The following is a 19,070-nucleotide window of genomic DNA, read 5'->3' as shown; positions in this document are numbered from 1 at the left end:
GGATTGTGGGATACGGTACCGGTACGGCCCTGTTGGAACCACAACTGAGGTGGTACTGTTTAAATGAGTTGTACCGTTCGGTTCCATGTAGTGGAAAAGCGCCGCCGTACCATACCGAACCGTACCATGCGGTACCAGCTGTGGAAAAGCACAAAAGAGCCAAACCGTTCGGTTCCATGCAGTGGAAAAGCGCCATTAGTTATACAAAGCCACAGGTTTTCATTGGGCACCATTACAACCTTCTAGCGGCCAGTGTCCTAACAACCAATGATGTCTTTGGTTAAGGAGGATGTTGGACACCTGCCCTTCCCCTTCAGCACAAGGGTCACATTAGCTGAGTGAGAGAGAAAAAAACCAAGGGAGAAGAGAAACATTGGCATACTAATCAGTACCAGTGTGCAAAGGTGTATTTGCTTTGGAAGAATGATGGCTGTCAAATGCATGTGGATGTTGCTACATTATGCTAAACTATTAGCTTCGTTTTTTACATTTTAGAATGGGGTGCCTTGGGATTTGTTGGAATTTTAAAGTCTGCCTTGACTGGAAAAAGGTTTAGAAGCATTGATCAAGAGCAACAAAACAGTTTTAGTAATTAAATTGACTTTTGTTTTTACAGATCTGTAGATGCCCAAATGAGGATAGATGTGGGAGAGAGACTAGGATGTGGTCCCTTTTCCTTCCAAAGGAAGAACAGCTGAGAGCTTGCTATAGCAGTGACATATGTAGTAGTAGGGCCTTACAGACCACCTACAGCTACCAACATTAGTGCATTCCTCATAGAGGCTTATAGCTAAATGTCCATATTGCAGTCAGGGGACCTGTAGAAAAAAAGGGAAAAGACAGAAGCGCCTCTAAGTGTAGACATTGGGGTTCATTTATTGTTAAAAAGCAAGCAATACAAAAATGACTGTAAAATACAATTGTCTACCAGTATAGTTTTAGGTTGTTCTTGCAAATGCAGGGAGAACTTACAAACTCAATGCAGTCTATGAACTGTACTTGGTAAAGATTGAACCCGGTTCCCAGTGCTGCAAGGCAGAAAGGTGCTACTACAGGCAAATGCAAAACTGAGCCATCATTATGTAAAGTGAATGACTACAGTATTGACTCACCTGCTTCATGTTTTCTTTTATTTATTGCTGGAAACAAAGTTCCGTAAAAGTTTCCTTTGTTATGTAGGCAGAACAAAAAAAGATACATACAGTATCTTATTGAGTTCTACCATTTAAACCAGGGGTATTGAATTAAAATTTACAAAGGTCCTGTCAGTAAAATATTCTTTCAGCAGAGGTCCATATTGCATATTTGAGCGATGATTGCCCTGTATCCTCGCAACCAATCACCTGCTTGTTAACTTTGGTAGCCCCTGCCCTCTGTCTATAGCTGTCCTGCCTCCAGCTGTTGGCTCTGTGAGACTGACAGTGGTGATGGCTGTGGGCAGAACGACTCTAAAGGGTGGGACCACAGGGGTCCGGATGAGACATTAACTGGGTCCGGATACAGACCGCGGTCTGCCATTTAGTGATGCCTGATTTAAACCATTTTGTCTGTTTCATTAGAAGTAGTATTTATTGATCCATTCAGTCACATCTAGATCTTGGCGATTCTCTGGACACCATGTCTGATATGCTTCTAAATCCTTTTCCATGGAATTTTTTTGCCATATTGTTTTTAGTAGGATGCTTCCAAACCCTCCCCAATTGGTCCGCTTGGGGCAGGTATGCAGATTATGCCATTTTGTACACACATATACTATAGCCAGTTTAGGAAAGAGCCAATTAACCTACTAGAATGTCTTCAGAGTGTGGTAGGAAACCCATGCAAACTCCATGCAGGTAGTGTCCTAGCTGAGATTCCAGCGGACCCCAGTGCTCCAAGGCATAAGTGCTAACCCACAAGCCACTGTGCTGCTCAAACATCAAAAAAATCTTGTTTCAGACACTAGCTTGCTTCTTTCCGTTCTGGATTGCATGCATCCATTAAATATTATCTTTTAATACAACAGGCTACCACCCACTTTGAGGCTGGGTTCCCACTATTGTGATGTCAGACATCGCATTGCTGTGCAGATGACTGTACGATGTGAATTCAGCCATACAAACTGTATGGCTTAACTTGCATCGCATTAGGACAAAAATGGTGCAGGACCCTTTGTTTGGTCCGCATTGGCATCAAATCGCATGAGTGTTCACGCCCATGCGATCTGACTCGTGCACCATTTGACCATTCGCGAACCATTCTGAGGGTGTCATTAACTTTGTACTGACACCCGCAATGGTTTGCATAGGGTAGTGTGAACTGCCTGCAAGAAACATGCAATGCAGGAACCCGCACTGAAATCGCACTGGTTCCCACATTGCAAGTGTGAACCCAGCCTCATAGAAGAAAGTGTTCTCAACCTTGAACACAGGTGCTGTTGCACAATAATTTAATAACCCACGGTAAATGTACAAAATCTGGTATATTTTTTGTTATCCAGAAAGAGTTCCCCTTTACTATGAGCCTAGCATGACATCCTTCACTGCAAATGAAGGTCTTGGAGCAATATCATAATGTAGCCATTGTAACCTCTACAAGAAGTCTGCTATTGCAGTGCTGCGCAAGAGAAGAATGAATGGCGTCATGCTGCTGTTTGTTTATCCAGGAGAACCTCTGAGCCAATCAATGGTTTGTAAGCCGGACTTGTGCATGTGGAGCTGTGCGGGTGAAATAAGATGCCACTTGAGGACTTGGCAGCGCCCCTGATCACAGCACTTGCTGCAAGCTCTGCATTGTGAGGCTGATGTGGTGAACAGTGCTTGCTTGTTTATGCTTCAGCATGTGCCTTCATCTACACGGCCGGACACACTTCTGGAAACAAAACTCCATGACTTTGGTAATCTTGCTGCCTAACGTCGCTGCAGCCAATCACATCATTATTAAATAAGCTGCATCCACCAACCTTTGATTTTTACTGTACAAACAAATCAAATGATAAGCAGCTTCCCTAAGCATTGCGTGCATCTAGAATCATTTCAGAAAAATTATATATTAATCCTTCCTGGTAGTGAAACTTAAAGTAGAACTAAATTTTTTTTTTTTTTTCTAGTTTTGGATAGAGTTGAGAGGGATTAGAATACCTGCCAGTTTTTGTTTTGTGTCTGTGCTCCTGTTTTGGGGATTCAACCTCTCCATTTGTCCTGTATTATCATTGAAAGAACAAAAAAATCCCACATTTTTAGTTGTCCCCAGAAAAATAATAGAGGGGAAATCTTCCAATGGGGACTATAGCTCTGGTGACCTGGGGGTCCCCAAGGAATTCCCCTAATTTGCAGGGATTTCCCCTCACTTCCTGTTTTACTATGGAACAGGAAGTGAAGGGGAAATTTCTGCAATGGGACACAGATGGGTAAAAGAAATCAGAGAGCTTATAAACCTCCCTTGCTTACGTTTTTCTCATCATATCCAAAAAAAAAAAAAAAAAAGACTGTTTGGCGGACTTTGGGATACGGTCAGGCACTGAAATGAAAATAACCTGTACTTCCACCTATACGAAAGTAGATAACACTAGCTCCCAAAACAATTTCTGCCTATTTAACTATTCCACTATCCTTCCTTTATTTGGGTAATTCACACGGCTGTACAGGAGATGAGTCTGCATAATGACATTCCTGCTGTCACCGCATACAGACGTCCATTTAGATGCATTGGAAGAGGCTGCTGTGCCTGGTTATGCATCAGAGTTTATGTAAAGCACCCACGTGCACAATGACATATGCTCCAAACTCACCTGTCTGTGTTCTGAGCATATGTCGGTGCACCTCAGTGGGTGGCTGTGGGTCCCAGGAACGTCAAGGAAGGCTCTGCATGTTGTGTTATACATATTATAGCTTACTAGAACGCACGTTCCTCAGACAAAAATCACCAGGAGGTAGAGAGGTAGGTATGAGAAGAGGGGTGCAAGATTTCTTGGCAAATAACTTTCCCTCCACCTCACTCCTGGTGACTGTTTTCTATGTACATGGCATGGCATGGCACGAGTGCTGTGCAGTGTACACCCTGGCTCCATACTGGCTGAGAACAGAGCCAGATGTCGGGATAATGTAACTCCTGTATGTATATTAATCCCAAAGCGCTGTCACTAAAAGTTGTTTAAATATATATGTCTGGACTGCTGCTGTTCTGCTGGTACCTGAAGAAATGCTCCTTATATTACAATTCTATTTTGATCACAGTGCTGTCCTAGAGTCCTGTTAAAAACTCAAAAAATTGTGGAGTGTCCAAGTTTAACCAATATAACCTGCAGTGAATGATAAGTAACCTCAAATATTCATACTTTTACAGTCCAAACGAATGTTCATATATAAACCCTCCCTTCTAGATTGTAAGCTCTAACGAGCAGGGCCCTCTAGTTCCTCCTGTTTTGAATTGTATTGTAACTGTATTGTCTTCCTTCACATTGTAAAGCGCTGCGCAAACTGTTGGCGCTATATAAATCCTGTATAATAATAATAATAATAATAAAGTGATCCTCATTTATCAACAAAAGTCCATCAATCAATGTATAAGAAGCACTATAAGAGTTTTTTTATTTTTATAGCACTTTATTATTTAAAATGTTTCAGTGCTGTGAACTTTCTGTGCCTCCTCCACCACTCTTTCTGTTCTAACACTCACCAGATCCTTTTGACTTTGTGCCTCTCATAACACTCACCAGATCCTTTTGACTTTGTGCCTCTCAGGCTTGTGGATATTACCCTCCCGGGTCTCTGCAAGGGTCAGACAGCTCCCCCTCTCCTCCAGCATATACCACAGTCTATTCACTCTTCATTAGTCAAGCAGGGGGAACAAAGGATGGGTCCAGTATAATACCATTTAATAAAAGAATGCCAATAAAACAACAAGTTTACACTCACTTGTACAGAGTAAAGAAATGTATATAGTGCCAGGAAGCGCTGCCGCAGCTTACGTTCCACTGGCTAGCTATGACTTCAATGGATAGTGCCAGCCAAAGACTTCTGAGGACGCCTGATTGGCTGGCGAAACACGTTGGATGGGACTAATCAATGACGTCATATCTGACCAGTGGAATGCATGCCACAGCGGTGCTTCCCAGCATTATAGCGATTTTTTTTTTTTTTTTTTTACTCTGTACAAGTGAGTGTAAACTTGTTTTTAAGGCATTCTTTTAATAAACTGTATTCTACTATGTGGATCCATCTTATGTTCCTCCTGCATGGGTATTGAGGAGTGAATAGACTGTGGTACAAGCTGGAGGAGAGGAGGAGCTGTCTGACCCTTGCAGAGACATGGGGGGGTAACATCCACACTCCTTTGGAGACTTTGTAGCTGAGGGGCACAAAGTCAAAAGGATCCGCTGAGTGTTGTAACAGACAGTGTGGTGGAGGAGGCACGGAAAGTTTACAGCACTTAATCACTTTTTTGCATATGCAAAGATGAACTGCACTGGAACACTTTAAATAAGGAGCACCATCAGAGGTTTTTTTAATAGCACTTTATTATACATTGATGGACTTTTGTTGAAGCATGAGGATCCCTTTATATATGGACATTAATTTGGACTGTACAAATATTTGACGTTACTTATCATTCACTGCAGGTTTGGTTGGTTAAACCTTGCACACTACACAATTTTTTTGGCAGGACTCAAAGACAGCGATGTGATCAAAGTAGGAATGTAACTACTGTGCTTATGTGCAACACCACGGGACCCGGAATAAAACAGCGGCAGCGTGGGCTGCAGCAGTGACAGGATCCGGGATCTATCCTCTCTGGAGGACAGCATAGTAAGTGGTAGGTGTGTGCCTTACCTATGAGTTTTTTTCTCCTGCTTTAAATATTTGTTCAAAGTTTACGTTGAGTACAGATGTCAGAGGAACGTTTTAATGAGACTTTTTCCTGTTTTCTATTTTAGGTAATGAAATGTCTGAATTACATGTTTTCTGTGACAATATTAGGACCTTTCTAATGGTAATTCAAGTCTAAGGGAAAAGTAAGTTTATTAAATATTTTTTTTATTTTTCCTATTTAATACAATTTTAGTCATACTATTGTTGCAATGTGGTCGCTTGCATTTGCACAGTTGTATCCTTCAGGAGCAGTGGTGTATTTAGGTTTTGTGCTGCCCTAGCCCTGACTTAACTTGGGCACCCCTAATTTAAATATGACCCACCCCTTCCTGTAAAGGCCACACCCTTTTTCTGTTTATGACCCGCCCTGTCATCTGTAAACCACAACCACAGCCTATCGGTGCCCATCAGTGCAGCCTCCTGAGTTCCCATAAGTTCAGCTTCATCAGTGCCCATCAGTGCTGCCTTATCAGTGCAGCTTATCAGTCCTGGCTCATCAGTGGCCATCAGTGCAGTCTATTAGTGCCCATCAGTGCAACATATCAGTGCCCATCAGGGCAGCATATCAGTGTAGCCCCATCAGCTTTTTGCTGCCCCCCTGCAAAGTGCTGCCCTAGGCCTGGGCCTTGTTGGCCTAAGCCAAGATACAGCACTGTTCAGGAGTACAGTGGTAAAGTATAGTATATTCAAAGCTGTGATTACAGCATTTGGGCCCTTTCACATGGGCGTTCAATCTAGAACCACCTGTCAGATGGATCCATACTGAGCCATAATGTATGTGTGTGGGCAGGTAGATGTAAACAAATGTACAGTGCAGTATTTGCCCCCTTCCTGACTTTTTATATTTTTTTGCATATTTGTCAAACGTAAATGATTCATATTGTCAAACAAATTTTAATATTACACAAAGATAACCTTTATCTGAGTAAAAAAAAAATGCAGTTTTTAAATGATGATTTCGTTTATCAAGGCAAATAAATGTCCAAACCTTCCTGGCCCTGTGTGAAAAAGTAATTTCCCCCAGGACTGATGACGTCACATGCTATTATGGGATGGAAGGAACCATTTGCTCTCTGGTTCTGATTGGTGGATTTTCATTTCTATACGTCTGCACAACTGCTTGTACTTATTACATGCATAATGAAGGGGTTCTGCGTGGCTCCGAAATGTTGCAATACACTGTTTTGTGTTGTAATCTTTCTTTAATAAAAAACATTTGCACGAAACCGAAGATCCTTGCTGGTGTGCTGGTGAATATCTACATTATCGTGTATGTGCCAGTATCCAGCTACAGCACCCAGTACTGTAAGAGCTCATTTCAGGAACATGTGCTATAGGAATACGGACTGTGTGCTTTGCAGCTTCAGGAACCTGGATGACTTGCCATAATTGATGGAGCCATGGATTCTGCGCTCTACCAAATAATCCTGAAGGAGAATGTCCGGCCATCAGTTTGTGACCTCAAGCTCACTTGGGTTTTGCAGCAGGGGGTTTTGGGGGGCAATTACCTTTTCACATAGGTCGGGCAAGTTTGGACAGCTTTTGTCCCTTAAAGAGGAAGTAAACACGCTGAAAAAAAATGTGAAAACTAAAACCTGTAAAGACAAAGGCATAATGAGCTAGTATGCATCGCATACTAGCTCATTATGAAGTACTTGCCTAAAAACGAAGCCCCCGCAGTGCCGACAGGACGGCCGACATGTTTTGCTTACTGGATCGCGTCCTCCAGCCAACTGATTGGCCGCATTAGATCACTCCCGCGCATGCGCGGGAGCTGCCGTTCACGGCACTGAAGGAACGGCACGGGTTGCCATTCCTTTAGAGCGCATGCGCTGATGACTTAATCGACTGCATGCACTGTAAATATCTCCTAAACGGTGCGTGTTTAGGAGATATTTATAGCACCTATAGGTAAGCCTTAATATAGGTAAAAGTCTTTACAGTGGGTTTACAACCACTTTAATAAATTAAATCAACATTTAAAAACTGCATTTTGTATTTACAGGAGTTATCTTTGTGTAATATAAAAATTTGTTCGATGATCTGAATCGTTTAAGTGTGACAAATATGCAGAGAAATAAAAAATCAGGAAGGGTCCTGCTTGTCAGAGCTTATAATCTAAGAGGGAGGCTCAAGAGATACAAGAGGTAATAACTGTGGGGGATGGACTGATGGAAAAAGAAAATGTACAGTTGCTAGGTGGGTTCCAGATAGGCTTCTCTGAAGAAATGTGTTTTCAGGGATTGTTTGAAAGTGGACAAAGTAGGAGATAGTGGGACAGATTGGGGTAGAGCATTCCAGAGGATGGGAGAGGCTCAGGGGAAGTCCTGGAGGCGAGCATGGGAAGAGGTGACAAGGGAGCTAGAGAGCTGGAGGTCCTTGGAGGAACTAAGAGAACAATTTGATGGTATTTTGAGACCTGGTTAGTGATGTAGCTTGGTGCCAAGTTATGGATGGCTTTGTAAGTTATGGTTAGTATCTTGAATTTAATTTCTCTGGTTGAGTGGCAGCCAATGGAGGGATTGGCAAAGAGGGGAAGCAGATACTGAGCGTTTAGTAAGGAGAATAAGTCTGGCAGCAGAGCTCATAAAGGACTGAAGGGGGATAGCCTATTTAAAGGTAAGCCAATAAGAATGGAGTTGCTGTAATCAAAATGAGAGATGATCAGGGAGTGGATTAGAAGCTTTGAGGTGTCGTTGGTTAGGAAGGGGTTTATCTTGGAGATGTTGAGGTGGAAAGCTTTGGACAGCGACTAGATATATGGCCGAAAGGATAGTTCAGAGTCCAGAATTACACCTAGGACCTTAGCAGGGAGGACGGGTCGATAGTTGAGCCATTGATTTTGACAGAGAAATCAGGGGAAGAGAAACGTGGGGGAGGAAATATCATGAGCTCGGTTTTGGATAGGTTGAGTTTGAGGAAGTGATGTGACATCCAGGCTGATATGTCTGTTAGTAAGTTGATGCGTGTTGAGACTGACGGCATGAGCTGAGGGGTGGAGAGATAGATTTGGGTGTCATCAGCATAGAGATGATATTGAAAGCCATGGGAGACAATCGGCTGACCCATGGAGGAGGTGTAGACTGAGAAAGGGAGCGGTCCAAGAACAGAACTTAGGGGACCCCCGATGGAGAAAGAAAGAGGAGAGGAGGTAGTAGAGTTGAAGGTGCCTTGGGATAGGTAGAATGAGAACCATTGAAGAGTACAGTCACAGAGACCAAAGGAGTGGAGTTTTTTGAGGAGGAGGGGGTGATCCACTGTGTCAAATGCAGCAGGGAGGTCCAGGAGGAGTAGTACAGAATAGTGTCAATTGGTGTTAGCGGTTAGTAGCTTGTTTGTGAGTTTAAGGAGAGAAGTTTCTGTGGAATGTTGAGGGTGAAATCTGGATGGAAGGGGATCAAGAAGTTTTTTTAGTCAGATGGTCACTCAGTAGGTTATAGACCAGTCATTCAAGGAGTTTGGGGGAGAAGGGGAGTAAGGAGATGGGGCGTAGATTGTGAAGATTGGTGGGGTCCAGTGAGGGCTTTTTAAGAATGGGAGTGACTCTGACATGTTTTAGCGAGTTGGGGAAGATGCCAGAAGAGAGAGAGAGAGAGAGGTTGAATAAGTGAGTTGGAGAGCGTAGAATAGAGGGTGAGCGTAGCATTTGTGAGGGAGCAGGATCCAGGGATCAGGTGGTTAGATGGGTGTTAGAAAAAAGTCCAGCAACCTCCAGCAGGGTTGAACGAGGGAAGTAATGATTGTACCTGTGGACATATGGGGGGGAAGTGGGGGAGGTTTCTGCACATTGGAGATCTCCTTGCAAATTGTATCAATCTTATTTTTGAAGTGATTGGTGATCTCCTGAGCAGTGAGTGACTTAGGGGGTGGAGTCTGTGGAGGACCGAGTAGAGAAGAGTTGATGGGGAGGCTACTATGGGAGAGGGAAGCAGGAGAAGTAGTATCGGAATTAAGAAGCCAGGTTTCGGTAATGGCGGGTAGGTTAAAGGAATTTGTGATAAAGAGGTTGTGGGTGGAGGTGAGTTTGTTACAGACAGAGCGGGCGTTTCAGAGGACACAGGAGAAGGGGAGGCTGGTATTGGGAAGAAGAGGAATGAAGACTGGGTTCTGTGGGTTGCGGCTGCTGCCTGAGGCTGTAGGGTGGAGGGGAGCGTGGGGAAAAGCCAAATGGAGGCCCAAGGTTTGGGGATATGGGATATGTCACCAGAGGTAAGGAGAAGCAGGATGGGGAGGGAGGTAATGTGGGAGTGTGATTTATATGAAGGGACATGCCCCAGAGTCCTGGAGGTTTTCTCAGTATATGGATGTAAAATTAGCAAGAGTTGGTAGGAGCAGTAATAGGGAGAGGACAGAAGGCAGAGTGATATATATATATATATATATATATATATATATATATATATATATATATATATATATATATATATATATATATATATATAAGCTGTGGGGTAGAGAAGAGGGGGGAAGGTAAGTGAGTTTAGGAAGAGAGGACACCGTTGCCAGCAGGAGTGGTAGAGAGTGCATGTTACAGAGCGGGAAAAGAGCTGAATAGAGAAGACAGGGTCACCTGTGGCCTGTTTGGTGCTTGTTGGTGTAGTTTACTGTGTATGCTTGTTTCGTGCAATCGCTGAAGTGCAGAGCTGAAGTGCATATTACTTGTAGAAAGAATCACTTGGAGAGAGAAGCCTTAAGGAAAGATGCCCTGCAACGTGCTCCCCAGCAACATCAAATTTCATCAGAGTCCATTTATGTCTGCAGAAAAAAAATAATAGAAAAGTCATATATAAACCAATGTGTATTTATGTCAATTTTTAGGGGTTTGTACTTTTGTCCACCTTTGACTATTTTTTGCAACAATAAACAATAAAAACAATACAACAATAAAAAATCGAACATGTAAAAAACAGATGTATACTGATGTAAACTAAACTTCAGATGGCTGAAGAAATCGATGTGAAATGATTTAGTATTGTTTTTTTTTTGTGTGATGAAACCAATGACACTTGTGTGAAAGGACCTGCAAACCAAATAATTTTTGATGTGACTTTCAAACTTCTACATCAGGCATCACTGAATGGCGGATCGCGGGCCGAGTCTGGACCGAGTCAATGTTCCGTCCAGACCTGCGGCGGTCGTGCCATTTAGGATCTGCTTTTTTTCCCTCAACCACCACTAGCTCTGTTGGCTTTGCAGATCTGACATCAGAAGAGCAGCACATTTTCCTGATTGGTTGCTAGAACTGCCCTGCATTCTAGCAACCAATCAGATAACTGGGGCTGGTCCCACCTTCTGTCCTTCGCTTTGCTGCACTTCCAATGTAAAGGGGGGGTTCAGAAACTGTAATATGAAGGAGGAGGGGTGATATAAAAGGGAGGCAGAGCATGAATGTGAGGGGAGTGATATGAAGGGGGATGGGGTTCTATAAAGAGGGCGAGGACAGGAATCTGAAGGGAGGCTGGGGACTGCGGTGAGAAGGGGGGTTCTAAAAAGGGGGTGAGCACAGTAATGTCAAGGGTGGGGTTCTATAAAGGTAGTGAGAACAGGAATGTGAAGGTGGGTGCTATAAAAATGTTTGATTACAGGAATGTGAAGGGGGTGAGGATGTTATGTGAAGGGGGTGCTATAAAGGGAGTGAGGACAGTTATATGAAGAGGGGTGCTATAAAGGGGGTGAGGACAGTTATGTGAAGGGGGGTGCTATAAAGGAGGTGAGGACAGTTATGTAATAGGGGTGGTATAAAGGGGTGAGGACAAGAATGTGAAGGGGGGTGATATGAAGGGAGCTGGAAACTGCAATTTAAAGTAGGAAGGTGACATAAAGGGAGGCCGAGGATAAGAATATGAAGGGGGGCAGAGGACTGTAATGTGGAGGAGAGGATGATGTTCAAGTGGACTGAGATCAGTGATGTAATAAAAAGATTGTGATGTGAAGGATCTGAGGCTAGGTTCTCATCATTGCGCACTGCTTTGTATGTGTAGGCGGCCCATGTATTTCAGTGGGCTGCCTTATAAGCAGAAAGATGTCCCTGACCTTTTTTTTTTTTTTTAAATTGCGTCGTACAGAGCTGCATGGTACTGCGGCACCATGCGGTTTGGCACTCGCAAAAACGCGCAACATTTGCCATTGTGCAGAGGTGCTATTAAGAGTCAAACATATGATTCGGACCCCGGCTGGGAAGAAAATTTACTGACTGGACTTTCATGAATTTTAATTAGCTACCCCTGTTCTACATGCTTGAAACCCCATATTTTTCTTTTTAATGTGTTAAAATATATAAAGGTTTGTAGATTAGCCACTAGAGTGCACAAAGCTCATTGTGAAATCTTTCCAGGACCTCTTAGTTCTGACTCTGCTCCAATCACTGTGGTTTTTAAGTTATCTCTTTGGGTTCAGTGTAAGTGACTTGATGGTTGTATCTATCTTGGTTTCCAGCCACTGCATTTTTTGATAGTTGTGGTTTATTATGTGTCACCGTGTGGTGCGGACACATTTGGTTAGTCTTACAGAGATTGGCGGTTCCTGTACCATATGATCTTCCAATAATCTATACTTCTTTTTCCCAGTATATGTGAGAAATAGAGCCCTGAGACCCGGTGGGCAGGAGTTTCCCAGCGTCTCGGACAAGGCAGATTTCTTAGCAGTCAGTGTCTGTTCTCAGCAGTTTTGTCTTTCTGGTTATAAAGTCAGTAGAGGAAGTTACAGCAGAGAAGTCCATCCAAAATTACTATTGTAAACCACCACTAAAGTGTACTTTTTGTTGTGGTGAATTGACACGTTCCTTCCTCGTTATTCAGATTGTTCTTTTTCTCTATTGCAGCAGTACTGGGGTGGAAGGTATACAATATGCCGAGGTGATCAAAGGATTTTTTAGAATGACTCCTTGTTAAGTGGCATGCCAAGCAACATCTAATTGTTATAGAAAATTTTGGGAAACTGCGGAGGAATCTGTTACTTTTAGAATTTATAATGTACGTTTCAGACTTTCTGCAATAAGCAGCTTCCAGGAGCTCTGGGCATGGCAGATTCCAAATAACTTCACACACCGATATCATTGCTGTGTTGTACAATGAATCTGGCCTCTGACAGGTTTGGCAGCAACATTAGTGCACGGCCGCAAGCCAAAGCACTCTTCTTTTTGTTTGTGGATGGATTAAAAATGTACATTTGCTAGTTAGTGTCATAGTTGCCGGGGATGCTTTACTGCTTAACGGGTGTTCAGTGCGGTCTCCGAGGACGATGGATCACTATAAATCCAACTGCAAAATATGTTTGTTGGATTATGAATACTGTTCACATTTTAGATGTTGTTCATTGGTTGATCCTATGGCATATTTGATCAGTACTGAAAAGCAGGGAAATGTCTGGGGGTAAATGTTCAAAACTTGAGAGTTTTCATTTAAATCTAATGAAGACTGCTAACTGATTGTCGTGTTTGTGGCAAGCATTATGCAATCAGTGGAAATCGGATATATGGACATTCTTTAACCATTAAACCTCTAAAACCATGGTCTCCAAACTGTAGCCCTGGGAACAGATGAAGCCCTTTTTGCTTTTTTTTTTTTATCTGACCCATTGGGCATAATTTCCCCTTCTGACTCCAACAATGGGGCGCAGTTCCTCCCAATGATACCAACAAAGGGGAACAATTCTTCCTGATGACCCCAATGATGGGGCATGATTCTTCTCACCAAATTACATAAATGATGCGACACCATTCCTCTCACTGACACCAAAGATGGGGCATTGTTAACTACCACTAATGCCAGGGCATTTTCTACTTCCAATGACTACAGTCTGACCCCCCTAAAGTCTGAAGGACAGGAAACTGGCCCTTTGTTTAGGTTTGGTGACCCCCTGCTCTAAAACATATGTGGCTACCTAATGACCTGGGACAGATATCCTCCTAACGATGGATCGAAATTCAGCCCGTTCAGCAGGGATTGGCTGAATTTCGATGCATTTTGTGACCCCCCTCCCCTGCTCTACAGAGGTCGATCAGGAATATTGGAAAACCTCTGTCTATAAGTGAGTGCAGCCTTCTGTAGAGTCCCGCTGTCAGATTAAAATGTCTCAGCTGAGGGGATTCCTCTGCCCACCTCACTTGTGTGCATGGAGAAATGTTTTTTTTTTCATACATCCCACTGGTTGAATAAAAAACCCCCAAAAAACAAAAGCCGACCATACATGGATTGAGATTCTGCCAAGCCAGCAGTGGACAAATCGGGACAGTGGTTGTACAAAAGTCGATCTACTGATCCACTTCTGTACAACTACCCTGTCCGGTTTATTCCTGATGGATCAATGCTGCTGGCACCCCTCTTGCCAAGTGCCTTATCCTGCCCCCTCCTCCACACTGGGGCTATTTGGGTGGTCTGGCCACTTTCCTGGGAGGGGGGCAGGGCGCTAAATGGCGATGGGGGCCAGAGGGGTGCCCCACTGGCGACCGGACGATCGATTGTGCGCAGGGGGGGTTGTACCTGGTGGGGGCTCCTGCCAGGGCCCCCCATCCTGCCTGGATCTGTCCTTGAGGCCTGGTCCCCCTCCTGAGTCCCTGTAACCCCCGTGGTGCTGCGCAGGGCCGCCATTTTGTTGTAGCCTGTGTGTTTCTATACACGGCGGCTGTATTTTTGTAGTCCGGCGGCAATTTTCTTATGGTTTGCAATTGAAAACAGCGGCAGCCATGACAGCGGAGCCCTGTGGGTGGGAGCCCCTCCTCATCCCCTGCTGCTGACTTATGGATCAATTTACTTCCTGGTCGCTGCATATGTAGTGCAGATTCTCCTGGTGCCTGCAGGTGCCTGTTTCTGTGGGTGGTGAGTCTAGTGGGGTCCTCTCCCTCTCCGCTGTGGATCGCTTGGTGCTTTGTGCCCAGCGACCAGGTGGTGCAGCCAGCGCGGTGGGGGTTGTCCCTTAGTGTGTTACAATTTTTGTGAGGTCCCCCTGGTGACTCATAAAGTCTTTGGAGCACATTTCCCCACCTGATCCCCTCTCTGAGGCTGTGGGGTGGCCGGGTCCCAACCATCCATCCATTTACTGACAGCGGTCCTGCAGTCCCTTGTGTCCTGGGTGGAGGTGGGTTGTGGAGGACGGGCTATCAAAAAGCGCCCCCCCCCGCCTTCCCCTGCCTCATCTGTCTGATTAGATCCTGAATCTGATTTGGCTGCTGTGGACATGGGTCACCCGGCTGGGTCTGCAAAAAAGCTCCTGGAATTTCCTGATAGTGAGAATGATTTCTCCATGTCTGCGACCGTGCACGAAGAGACGCTAGTGGATATCTGTGCATAGATGGAGATGGAGGACGCAGCTGAAGCTGCAATGGAGGCACAGGTGCCCTTTGGCACTCACAAGCCATTCAAAGTTGCAAAGGTGTTTCCTTTCCCTGCCCATTTTGACAGAATTTGTCACTAAAGAGTGGGGACAACCCAACACATGTGAGGTATCTCCGTGATCGCCAGAGCGTGAGCAATAATTAAAAAAAAAAAAGAGCTACATTCTAACTCTAAACTGGTAACCGCTAAAAAATTTTAAAGCGTCGCCCATGGAGATTTTTATTGACCGCAGTTTGTCGCCATTCCACGGGTGTGGGCAATTTTAAACTGTAACATGTTGGGTATCTATTTACTCAGCGTGACATCATCTTTCACAATATGCAAAAAAATGGGCTAACTTTACTGTTTAGTTTTTTTAAATGCAGTAAAATTAGATTTTTCTTAATTTTTTAAAAAAAAATGGCGTTTGAAAGACCGCTGCGCAAATACCACGTGACAAAAAATATTGCAATGACTATTTTATTCTCCAGAGTCTTTGCTAAAAAAAAAAAAAAAAAAATATATATATATATATATATATATATAGATAAGGTTTGGGGTTTCTAAGTAGTTTTCTAGCAAAAAATACTGATTTTAACTTGTAAACAAAAAGTGTCAAAAATAGGCTTGGGGCTTAAGTGGTTAAAAAACAATTGTGCATTCAAAGCGAAAATCGAATGTAATCAAACTTCTTTAAATAAATAAAATGTAGCAGTAGAACTTTTTGGCTTGCTCCATGTTGATTCTAGCATTCGACACACATGTGAAGCTGACGAACGACATAGGTTCTGTTGCGACGGAAAAAAAAAAAAAAAACCTGGATCGGCCCGTGGATCTGTTAATTTTTCCGATTCCAGATCCAGCTATTTTGTCAGTATCGAGGCCGATTATCTGATCCTAATATCGGATCGGTGCACCCCTAGTTTTTACTCAAACCTGTTCGCAGTTCCCAGGAAGGAAAGAAAAGTATGTTCAGTCCTGGACCTCAAGGCGCTAAACTGCTTTGGGCGGGTACAGAAGTTCAGAATGGAGTCCATTCCCACGGTGGTGGCATCCCTGAGTCTGGGGGATTTCCTCGCCTCTATCGAAATCAAGGATGCCTACCTTCACATTCCAATATGTGCCAGTCACCAGCATTTTCCTCCACTTTGCTGTGGGAGAGGAGCATTATCAGTTTGTGGCGTTACCCTTTGGTCTTGCATCTGCTCCTCGGATTTTCATAAAAGTGTTAGACCCGGTGCTAGCTTTGCTATGCCAACGGGGATCGTTGTACTGGGCTACTTGGATGATCTCCTTCTGCAAGCAGAGTCTCCCTCTGCTCTGGTGAAGAACCTGGAGGTCACAATACAAACTCTGCGGGAGTTCGGCTGGATTCTAAATTTTCAGATGTCTGCTCTGGTTCCCTCCACAAAGCTGGACCATCTGGGCATGACTCTGGGACTCGGCCATAGCCAGAGTGCTCCTTGCTCTGGACAAACTCCAGAAGATGGAGGCTGCAATTTGCCTCCTGCTGTCCAACAAATGGTCACCCCTCCGGACTTGCATGCGGGTGCTGGGCCTGATGGCGTCTACCTTCCAGGCGGTTCTGTTTGCACAGTTCCATGCAAGGTCCCTGCAAAGGGAAATTCTGACTAAATGGGACAAGACTCCACAGTCTCTGGACAATCCCATCTGGCACGAAGGAGTCCCTGATTTGGTGGCTTCATTCTCCAGCGCTTCGACTGAGAAGTTCCTTCCTCCCCTTGTATTGAACAGTGGTCACCATAGATGCCAGCCGTGGTGACCAATGAATGAAGACATTGTGTTGCCTTCCCTGTGGCCCAGACCTAAACATCTGAAGGAAATTGCCTTGCATGCCTTGGATGTGGTGCGGGCAATTAGGGTGTACCTGGCAGCTACGGAGTCTTTCAAGAAGTCAGACTCTCTCTTTTTGCTCACAGATGGACCTCGAAAAGGATTGTCTGCTTCTTCTAAAGATGGATCAGACAGACGGTGGTTCAGGCCTATTCCATCAAGGGTCAGGTTCCTACTTTCCCTGTCAAGGTACACTCTACTAGGGCGCTTAGTGCCTCCTGGGCTTTTCGTCATCAGGCGTCAATGGCGCAGGTTTGCAAGGCAGCCACCTGGTCGTCAGTGCACAGTTTTACAAAGTTTTATAAAGTGGATGTGTTGGCATCTATGGATGCTTCCTTTGGCCGCAAGGTTTTGCAGGCTGCTGTTAAAAAGGACCTGATCCTCTTTGAGGGTTTGTTGTTTTTTTCCGGTGGGCTCCAGTTGTTTTAGTTGAGTTCCTGTTGCCTGGTTGGCTAATGTTTAGCCTTGGGAATTTTTTTGTTGTTCCAATCCCTCATGTTTAACCACTTGCCGTCTGCTCACTCGAGCACTACTGCGGCAAAACGGTTGGTTATCGTCTGGCGACGTAGACCTACGTCGCCAGACACTCCCCTTTCTCGGCGGCGCTCGCGCGCCGCCGGAGGCTCGCTCCCGCTGTGTTCAGTCACAGTGGGAGTCGGGCCAGGGGAGGAGCAGCGGCGATCGCCGCTGCTCTTCCCCGATCGTCGGGGAATCGATTGTGGAGATCCGCCTGCTTGTGTAAACACAAGCGGGCGGATCTCCTAAGTGACAGGCAGGGTCAGATTGCAGGGTTCAGCGTGGCTGAACCCTGGATCTGTCCTTGTGTCACACAGTCACCTCCCCCCCACACACTTTAGTAAGCACCAGGCATACATTAACCCCTCCCTCTCCAATAAAATTAACCCCTTCCCTGCCAGTGTCATTTTTACAGTAACAGTGCATATATATAGCACTGATTACTCTAGTAATGTCACTGGTACCCCCAAAAGTGTCAAAAATGTCAGTCAGGGGTCCGATCTGTCCGCCACAATGTCGCAGTCCCGCAAAAAAAATCACAGATCGCCGCCATTACATGACAGAAATCTTTCCCTTAGTTATTAAACGCAATAACTTTTGCGCAAACCAATCAAAATACGCTTATTGTGATTTTTTTTACCAAACATAGGTAGCAGAAAACAAATTGGCCAAAAATTTTAAAAAAATTTGATTTTTACATTTTTTTGGGGGGGAATTTCATATAAAAATTGTGAAAAATATTGTTATTTTTTCAAAATTTACGCTCTTTTTTTGTTTATAGCACAAAAAGTAAAAATCGCACAGGTGATCAAATACCACCAAAAGAAAGCTCTGTTTGTGGGAAAAAAAGGACGTAAATTTTGTTTGGGTATGGTGTCGCACGACCGCGCAATTGTCAGTTAAAGTCGCACAGTGCCGAATCGCAAAAAGTGGCTCAGACGTAAGACAGCAAAATCCTCCGGTGGTAAAGTGGTTAATACTGCTTTGGGACATCCCTATGGTTAAGAAGATCAGGAGCTGTGTCCGTCAATGAATGAAAGAGAAAATGGGATTTTTGACTTGACGTAAAATGCATTTCTCTGATGTTTGATGGACACGGCACCCACCCCTCTGTGGAGTTCGACATCTCCTGACACTGCTTGTAACAAAACTGGGTGGCTTTAGCAGAGAGAAGGGAGTATACCCCCTGGGAGTAGACAGATTTATTTTCTGCCTTTTGTCCTACTCCTGTAGGGGGCAGTAAAATTTAATGGTTATGAATATCAGGAGCTGTGTCCGTCAGTGAACATCAGAGAAATGGATTTTACGGCAAGTCGCAAATCCCATTTTTTTCATACAACTACATGGTACAGCAGGTACATATCAGGAATATGAAATGTTGGGTTTACGTATTCTTTGAGGGAAAGCAGGTGAGGTCTTTGCTCTTACTCAAATGAGTTGTGAGAGCATCCAGATCCACTATGATACTCATTGAGAGAAGGGGCAGATGACACCATGATCCCCACCTAGTCCAGTGAGAGAACACCTTGAATTTAATGAA

General features: G+C 44.3%; 1 protein-coding gene across 1 annotated transcript in view; it reads left to right on the top strand.

Annotated features, from left to right (window-relative positions):
• Positions 1–5,923: 5,923 nt before the first annotated feature.
• The window catches only part of NCOA2 (nuclear receptor coactivator 2), a 244,430-nt gene continuing 231,283 nt past the window's right edge, over positions 5,924–19,070 (top strand). The window contains exon 1 of the mRNA XM_082259561.1: positions 5,924–5,992. The gene's annotated coding sequence lies outside the window, so the exon portion shown is untranslated. The remainder of the gene's footprint in view (positions 5,993–19,070) is intronic.

Source organism: Pelophylax lessonae, assembly GCF_965119305.1.
Source record: "Pelophylax lessonae genome assembly, chromosome: 5".
NCBI classification, from domain to species: Eukaryota; Metazoa; Chordata; class Amphibia; order Anura; family Ranidae; genus Pelophylax; species Pelophylax lessonae.
Note: the sequence above shows the minus strand (reverse complement) of the source record. Positions and strands in the feature narration are given on the sequence as shown.